The sequence below is a fragment of the Lolium rigidum genome, chromosome 3, assembly GCF_022539505.1.
Source record: "Lolium rigidum isolate FL_2022 chromosome 3, APGP_CSIRO_Lrig_0.1, whole genome shotgun sequence".
NCBI lineage: Eukaryota > Viridiplantae > Streptophyta > Magnoliopsida > Poales > Poaceae > Lolium > Lolium rigidum.
The window spans coordinates 150,497,996-150,508,215 of NC_061510.1; positions in this window are offsets into that span (position 1 = coordinate 150,497,996).

Below are 10,220 nucleotides of genomic sequence, written 5' to 3' on the forward strand. Positions count from 1 at the left end.
CCACTCCTCCAAACGTGACGTACCTTCTTGCAAAGGAAGGGAACACGAGAATACATCCTCGTCTCCGCGTGCCTCGGTTATTTCTATACCCGAGCTCTCTTTCCTTGTGATAGCCATCGTGCTTGAAGTTCATATATCTTGCTATCACTTGTGCTACATATATCTTGTGCCTATCTTGCTTAGCTCTAGTTGCTATTGTTACACTTAGTTGAGCTTAGCATACTTAGGGTTTGTGCTTGTAAACTAAACGTTAGTTTAATTCCGCATTCTTACAAGACAAATCCGCAAGAGTTTTTAATTGCCTATTCACCCCCCACCCTCTAGGCGACATCTCGATCTTTCAATTGGTATCAGAGCAAGGTCTCTCCTTGTTTTAGGCTTCACCGCCTTGAGAGTAAAGATGTCGGCTAGTATAGTGCACAATGACACAATTATCTTTGTTGGCACAAATTATCATTTGTGGCGAAATTGCTTGCTTTGCAATCTTCGGACCTTGTGTCCAAACATTGAGCAATTTCTAGATGTAGGTTTTTCTCCTCCGATGGATCCTCAAAATCTATCTTTAGAGGATGAGAAAAACTTACATCTTGAAGCTCTAGTATCTAATGAGCTTTTATTCTCCTTGGGACCCGATTTTCGTAGGTTCTTGATATATATAAAGCGAAAGACGTCTCATGAGATGTGGATCAAGCTTAAAGAAATGTTTGATTGATCCATTTCTCATTTGGTCGGTGGTGTCTCCGAGGAGCTCTCTTCCCCTTCACATCATGTAGAGCTCCAAGTTGCTTCCACCTCCGGCCGTGATGATATATCATCTACTTCCACTTCACCAACGTGTTGCAAGACACAAGGTAATGATATGGTGAGTGGTGAGGAAAATTGCAATGTTGATATTGTGCTCAATAGTGATGATTCTTCATCTCTATCCCATTGCAATGCTTCCTCTTTGGACTTAAACACATCTAGCATTGAAAATAATCTACATGCTTGTGTTGATAGTCCTTGCATATCATGTGTAAATTGCTTACATAGAACTCATGATGATATGCTTACCTTGTCTTGTTCCCATAATCGAAATGCTTCTATCTCCTCTAGTTGGTTGTTGACTAACAATGTAGAGGAAACCGAACACTCTATGAATCAAGACACAATTTCAAATGAGGATTCAAGAATATCTTCATCTTCATTCTCCGGTTTGCACATGTGCCTTATGGCAAAAGGATCAAAGGTATCTCCTACTTTGACTCCTAACACATCCTCTAATAATGAGAATGATGATGATGATAATGATGAAGAATATAATACCTTGGTGCATAATATGGCAATGGTATATGCTTCTCTTCATGGTAATAAAGAAGCTCGTGCTAATCTCGAACACTCTATGGATACCTTGAATAAATATAGGGAAACCATAGTGGAGTTGGAGTCCCATGTTGAAAATGAGGAAATGAGATTCACTCTCCTCAAGCATGAGCTAAAAGATGAGAAGCATACTAATTTTATGCTTACACAAAAAATTGAATCCTATGAGCTTGAAAAAGAAAAATCTATTGATGATGCTTGTGCTACTAACTCTACTTCTTGTGAAGCATCTATCTTAGAGGAGAATGTTGAGCTAAGGGCTCAACTTGAGTTGCTAACTAGCAATTATAGGGAATTGGGAGAAAGTCATAAAAAGCTCTCAAGCTCTCATGATGATCTTCTAATTTCCTATGATGGGCTAAAATTAGCTCATGAGGCAAGTATCACTAAGGTAACATCTTGTGAGCCTCATATGGATGTTAGCACAATCTCTACTACAAATGCTGTATTGCCATGTGCTAGTCCTTGTAATCCATCTAGTCAAACTAGTGATACACCTTGTGTTGGATTACTCATTTTGCCTTGTTGCTCTAACAATGAAGCTTCTACTTCCTCTAGTACTTGTATTTCTACTAACCATGTAGAGGAAATCAAAGAGCTCGAGGCCCAAGTCTTGTCTTTGAAAAAAGACTTGGAAAAGCGTCATGAAGGGAAATCCGCACTTGACAAGATGCTAAGTGTGCAACAATCCCCAAGTGACAAGAGTGGACTTGGATTCAACTCCAATAACAAGATCAAGTCCAAGAGCAAGAGTAACAAGAAGAAGGGCCAAGACAAAGTCAAGAATCCGGCCAAGTTGGTTTGCTTCAAGTGCAAGGTTGAAGGGCATCATGTTAGATCATGCCCATTGAAGAAGAAGAAGCACTTGAGTGAGAAAAAACAAGGGAAACGAACACAAGGTCAAGGTCAAGCTCATGCTCGACCTCAAGTTGAAGATAGGCCACCTCCCAAGAAGAATCAAGATATTGTTCCCCAAGAGAAGAAATCAATAAAGAAGAGAAAAGGGAACACTTGCTACTTATGCCGTGAGAAGGGGCACTTTGCTTCTTCTTGCTTAGGTGGTACCTTATCTAACCCTATAATTGTTGATGATGATTATTCTCTAGGGAAGGATAAGAATGGCAATGTGTTTGCCAAGTTTGTTGGAACTCAAAGTGGTTTCAAGAAAAGAACCATTTGGGTTGCCAAGCCTATTGTGACTAACCTCTTAGGACCCAACTTGGTTGGGGACCAACAAGCTCAAATTTGATCAATAGGTGTATATGGAGGTCATTGGAGACTTGGCTACTTCATGAAGAATTCAGGGATCTTCATATATTATATTTTGACCAAGTCAAGTCATATGGATTATCATCTATATCTTATATCCAATGTTCCTCTTTGCGGTAACTTATACTTCAACTCATCATATTTATTGTAAGTTACTTGCCCCTTGATACGTCTCCGACGTATCGATAATTTCTTATGTTCTATGCCATATTATTGATGATACCTACATGTTTTATGCACACTTTATGTCATATTCGCGCATTTTCTGGAACTAACCTATTAACAAGATGCCGAAGTGCCGGTTCTCGTTTTCTGTTGTTTTTGGTTTCAGAAATCCTAGTAACGAAATATTCTCGGAATTGGACGAAACGAAGACCCGGGGGCCTATTTTTCCACGGAGCTTCCGGAAGACCGAAGAACATACGAAGTGGGGCCACGAGGTGGCGACACCACATGGCGGCGCGGCCAAGGGGGCCCGCGCCGCCCTATGGTGTGGCCCCTCGTCGGGCCCCCGACTCGCCCTTCCGCCTACTTAAAGCCTCCGTCGCGAAACCCCCGAGGCGAAAAACCACGATACGGAAAACCTTGCGAGACGCCGCCGCCGCCGATCCCATCTCGGGGGATTCTGGAGATCTCCTTCGGCACCCTGCCGGAGAGGGGATTCATCTCCCGGAGGACTCTACACCGCCATGGTCGCCTCCGGAGTGATGAGTGAGTAGTTCACCCCTGGACTATGGGTCCATAACAGTAGCTAGATGGTTGTCTTCTCCTCATTGTGCTTCATTGTTGGATCTTGTGAGCTGCCTAACATGATCAAGATCATCTATCCGTAATTCTATATGTTGTGTTTGTCGGGATCCGATGGATAGAGAATACCATGTTATGTTAATTATCAAGTTATTACATATGTGTTGTTTATGATCTTGCATGCTCTCCGTTACTAGTAGAGGCTCCGGCCAAGTTTTTGCTTTTAACTCCAAGAGGGAGTATTTATGCTCGATAGTGGGTTCATGCCTGCATTGACACCGGGACGATGACGAGAAAGTTCTAAGGTTGTGTTGTGCTTGTTGCCACTAGGGATAAAACATTGGTGCTATGTCCGAGGATGTAGTTGTTGATTACATTACGCACCATACTTAATGCAATTGTCTCGTTGTTAGCAACTTAATACTTGGAGGGGTTCGGATGATAACTCTGAAGGTGGACTTTTTAGGCATAGATGCGGTTGGATGGCGGTCTATGTACTTTGTCGTAATGCCCAATTAAATCTCACTATACTTATCATATCATGTATGTGCATTGTTATGCCCTCTCTATTTGTCAATTGCCCGATTGTAATTTGTTCACCCAACATGCTTTTATCTTATGGGAGAGACACCTCTAGTGAACTGTGGACCCCGGTCCATTCTTTTAATACTGAAATACAAATCTGCTGCAATACTTGTTTTACTGTTTTCTCTGCAAACAATCATCTTCCACACAATACGGTTAACCCTTTGTTACGGCAAGCCGGTGAGATTGACAACCTCACCTGTTTCGTTGGGGCAAAGTACTTTGGTTGTGTTGTGCGGGTTCCACGTTGGCGCCGGAATCTACGGTGTTGCGCCGCACTACATCCCGCCGCCATCAACCTTCAACGTGCTTCTTGACTCCTCCTGGTTCGATTAAACCTTGGTTTCTTACCGAGGAAACTTGCCGCTGTGCGCATCACACCTTCCTCTTGGGGTTCCCAACGGACGTGTCAACTACACGCATCAAGCAAATTTACGGCGCCGTTGCCGGGGAGATCAAGACACGCTGCAAGGGGAGTCTCCACTTCCCAATCTCTTTACTTTGTTTTTGTCTTGCTTTATTTTATTTACTACTTTGTTTGCTGCATTATATCAAAACACAAAAAAATTAGTTGCTAGCTTTACTTTATTTACTGTCTTGCACTCTATATCAAAAACAAAAAAAAAATTAGTTTACTTGCATTTACTTTATCTAGTTTGCTTTATTTACTACTGCTAAAATGGCCAACCCTGAAAATACTAAGTTGTGTGACTTCACTAGCACAAATAATAATGATTTCCTATGCACACCTATTGCTCCACCTGCTACTACAGCAGAATTCTTTGAAATTAAACCTGCTTTACTTAATCTTGTCATGAGAGAGCAATTTTACTGGTGTTAGTTCCGATGATGTTGCTGCCCATCTCAATAATTTTGTTGAACTATGTGAAATGCAAAAATATAAAGATGTAGATGGTGACATTATAAAATTAAAATTGTTCCCTTTCTCATTAAGAGGAAGAGCTAAAGATTAGTTGCTATCTCTGCCTAAGAATAGTATTGATTCCTGGACTAAATGCAAGGATGCTTTTATTGGTAGATATTATCCCCCTGCTAAAATTATATCTTTGAGGAGTAGCATAATGAATTTTAAACAATTAGATAATGAACATGTTGCTCAAGCTTGGGAAAGAATGAAATCTCCGGTTAAAAATTGCCCAACCCATGGACTGACTACTTGGATGATCATCCAAACCTTCTATGCGGGACTAAATTTTTCTTCGCGGAATTTATTGGATTCAGCTGCTGGAGGTACCTTTATGTCCATCACTCTTGGTGAAGCAACAAAGCTTCTTGATAATATGATGATTAATTACTCTGAATGGCACACGGAAAGAGCTACACAAGGTAAGAAGGTAAATTCAGTTGAAGAAACCTCTTCCTTGAGTGATAAGGTTGATGCTATTATGTCTATGCTTGCGAATGATAGGACTAATGTTGATCCTAATAATGTTCCATTAGCTTCATTGGTTGCTCAAGAAGAACATGTTGATGTAAACTTCATTAAAAATAATAATTTCAACAACAATGCTTATCGAAACAATTCTAGTAATAACTATAGGCCATATCCTTATAATAATGGTAACGGTTATGCTAATTCTTATGGGAATTCTTACAACAATAATAGGAATACACCCCCTGGACTTGAAGCTATGCTTAAAGAATTTATTAGTACACAAACTGCCTTTAACAAATCTGTTGAGGAAAAGCTCAATAAAATTGATATTCTTGTTTCTAGAGTTGATAGTCTTGCCTCTGATGTTGATCTTTTGAAATCGAAAGTTATGCCTAATAGGGATATTGAAAATAAAATTGTTACTACAGCAAATGCCATCCAAGTTAGAATTAATGAGAATATAAGATTAATGGCTGAACTGCGTGATAGGTGGGATAGAGAAGAAAATGAAAAACTAGCTAAAGAGGAAAATGTAGCTAAAGTTTGGACTATTACCACCACTAGCAATGCTAATGATTCACATGTTGCTGCACCTCCTACTATCAATGGTAAAATAATTGGTGTTGGCAATGCTTCTACTCCTAGTGCAAAGCGCGCAAAATTACTCGAAGCTGCTAAAACTGCTGAAACTGCTTGTGATAAAGCTCGCTGAAATTTTTCCAACCTTGGGGATGATAATCCCATTGCTTTAGATTGTAATGATTTAGATTTTGATGATTGCCACATCTCTGAAGTTATAAAGTTCTTGCAAAAACTTGCTAAGAGTCCCAATGCTAGCTGCTGTAAACTTGACTTTCACAAAACATATTACAAATGCTCTCATAAAAGCTAGAGAAGAGAAACTAAAACTTGAAACTTCTATTCCTAGAAAGCTAGAGGATGGTTGGGAGCCCATCATTAAAATGAGAGTCAAGGATTTTGATTGTAATGCTTTATGTGATCTTGGTGCAAGTATTTCTGTTATGCCTAAAAAAGTCTATGATATGCTTGACTTGCCACCATTGAAGAATTGTTATCTAGATGTTAATCTTGCTGATAATGCTAAAAAGAAACCTTTGGGGAGAATTGATAATGTTCATATTATGGTTAACAATAACCTTGTCCCCGTTGATTTTGTTGTCTTGGATATTGAATGCAATGCATCTTGCCCCATTATATTGGGAAGACCTTTTCTTCGAACCGTTGATGCTACTATTGATATGAAGGAAGGTAATATTAAATATCAATTTCCTCTCAAGAAAGGTATGGAACACTTCCATAGAAAGAGAATGAAGTTACCTTATGATTCTATCATTAGAACAAATTATAATGTTGATGCTTCGTCTCTCGATGTTACTTGATATACACTTTCTGCGCCTAGCTGAAAGGCGTTAAAGAAAAGCGCTTATGGGAGACAACCCATGTTTTTACTCCAGTATTTTTGTTTTATATTTGTGTCTTGGAAGTTGTTTACTACTGTAGCAACCTCTCCTTATCTTAGTTTTATGTTTTGTTGTGCCAAGTAAAGTCTTTGATAGAAAAGTAAGTACTAGATTTGGATTACTGCGCAGTTCCAGATTTCTTTGCTGTCACGAATCTGGGTCTATCTCCCTGTAGGTAGCTCAGAAAATTAAGCCAATTTACGAGCATGATCCTCAGATATGTACGCAACTTTCATTCAATTTGAGCATTTTCGTTTGAGCAAGTCTGGTGGCCTAATAAAATCCATCTTTACGGACTGTTCTGTTTTGACAGATTCTGCCTTTTATTTTGCATTGCCTCTTTTGCTATGTTGGATGAATTTCTTTGATCCATTGATATACAGTAGCTTTATGCAATGTCCAGAAGTGTTAAGAATGATTGTGTCACCTCTGAACATGTGAATTTTTATTATGCACTAACCCTCTAATGAGTTGTTTCGAGTTTGGTGTGGAGGAAGTTTTCAAGGATCAAGAGAGGAGTATGATGCAATATGATCAAGGAGAGTGAAAGCTCTAAGCTTGGGGATGCCCCGGTGGTTCACCCTGCATATTCTAAGAAGACTCAAGCGTCTCAGCTTGGGGATGCCCAAGGCATCCCCTTCTTCATCGACAACATTATCAGGTTCCTCCCCTGAAACTATATTTTTATTCCGTCACATCTTATGCACTTCGCTTGGAGCGTCGATTTGTTTTTGTTTTGTTTGAATAAAATGGATCCTAGCATTCACTTTATGGGAGAGAGACACGCTCCGCTGTAGCATATGGACAAATATGTCCTTAGGCTCTACTCATAGTATTCATGGCGAAGTTTCTTCTTCGTTAAATTGTTATATGGTTGGAATTGGAAAATGCTACATGTAGTAACTCTAAAATGTCTTGGATAATTTGATACTTGGCAATTGTTGTGCTCATGTTTAAGCTCTTGCATCATATACTTTGCACCCATTAATGAAGAAACACTTAGAGCTTGCTAATTTGGTTTGCATATTTGGTTTCTCTAGAGTCTAGATAACATCTAGTATTGAGTTTTGAACAACAAGGAAGACGGTATGGAGTCTTATAATGTTTACCATATGTCTTTTATGTGAGTTTTTCTGTACCGTTCATCCTTGTGTTTGTTTCAAATAACCTTGCTAGCCTAAACCTTGTATCGAGAGGGAATACTTCTCATGCATCCAAAATCCTTGAGCCAACCACTATGCCATTTGTGTCCACCATACCTACCTACTACATGGTATTTATCCACCATTCCAAAGTAAATTGCTTGAGTGCTACCTTTAAAATTCCATCATTCACCTTTGCAATATATAGCTCATGGGACAAATAGCTTAAAAACTATTGTGGTATTGAATATGTACTTATGCACTTTATCTCTTATTAAGTTGCTTGTTGTGCGATAACCATGTTTCGGGGACGCCATCAACTATTCTTTGTTGGATATCATGTGAGTTGCTATGCATGTCCGTCTTGTCCGAAGCAAGAGAGATCTACCACCTTCATGGTTGGAGCATGCATATTGTTAGAGAAGAACTTTGGGCCGCTAACTAAAGCCATGATTCATGGTGGAAGTTTCGGTTTGGACATATATCCTCAATCTCATATGAGAATAATAATTGTTGCCACATGCTTATGCATTAAAGAGGAGTCCATTATCTGTTGTCCATGTTGTCCCGGTATGGATGTCTAAGTTGAGAATAATCAAAAGCGAGAAATCCAAAATGCGAGCTTTCTCCTTAGACCTTTGTACAGAGCGGCATGGAGGTACCCCATTGTGACACTTGGTCAAAACATGTGCATTGCAAAGATCCGGTAGTCCAAGTTAATTAGGACAAGGTGCGGGCACTATTAGTATACTATGCGTGAGACTTGCAACTTGTAAGATATAATGTACATAACTCATATGCTTTATTACTACCGTTGACAAAATTGTTTCATGTTTTCAAAATAAAAGCTCTAGCACAAATATAGCAATCGATGCTTTCCTCTTTGAAGGACCATTCTTTCTATTTTTTATGTTGAGTCAGTTCACCTATCTCTCTCCACCTCAAGAAGCAAACACTTGTGTGAACTGTGCATTGATTCCTACATACTTGCATATTGTACTTGTTATATTACTCTATGTTGACAATTATCCATGAGATATACATGTTACAAGTTGAAAGCAACCGCTGAAACTTAATCTTCCTTTGTGTTGCTTCAATGCCCTTACTTTGATTTATTGCTTTATGAGTTAACTCTTATACAAGACTTATTAATACTTTTCTTGAAGTACTATTCATGAAAAGTCTTTGCTTTATGATTCACTTGTTTACTCATGTCATTACCATTGTTTTGATCGCTGCATCCACTACATATGTTCACAAATAGTATGATCAAGGTTATGATGGCATATCACTTCAGAAATTATCTTTGTTATCGTTTTACTACTTCGGGACGAGCGAGAACTAAGCTTGGGGATGCTTGATACGTCTCCGACGTATCGATAATTTCTTATGTTCTATGCCATATTATTGATGATACCTACATGTTTTATGCACACTTTATGTCATATTCGTGCATTTTCCGGAACTAACCTATTAACAAGATGCCGAAGTGCCGGTTCCTGTTTTCTGCTGTTTTTGGTTTCGGAAATCCTAGTAACGAAATATTCTCGGAATTGGACGAAACGAAGACCCGGGGGCCTATTTTTCCACGGAGCTTCCGGAAGACCGAAGAACATACGAAGTGGGGCCACGAGGTGGCGACACCACATGGCGGCGCGGCCAGAGGGGCTCGCGCCGCCCTATGGTGTGGCCCCCTCGTCGGGCCCCGACTCGCCCTTCCGCCTACTTAAAGCCTCCGTCGCGAAACCCCGAGGCGAAAAACCACGATACGGAAAACCTTGCGAGACGCCGTCGCCGCCGATCCCATCTCGGGGGATTACGGAGATCTCCTCCGGCACCCTGCCGGAGAGGGGATTCATCTCCCGGAGGACTCTACACCGCCATGGTCGCCTCCGGAGTGATGAGTGAGTAGTTCACCCCTGGACTATGGGTCCATAACGGTAGCTAGATGGTTGTCTTCTCCTCATTGTGCTTCATTGTTGGATCTTGTGAGCTGCCTAACATGATCAAGATCATCTATCTGTAATTCTATATGTTGTGTTTGTCGGGATCCGATGGATAGAGAATACCATGTTATGTTAATTATCAAGTTATTACATATGTGTTGTTTATGATCTTGCATGCTCTCCGTTACTAGTAGAGGCTCGGCCAAGTTTTTGCTTTTAACTCCAAGAGGGAGTATTTATGCTCGATAGTGGGTTCATGCCCGCATTGACACCGGGACAGATGACGAGAAAG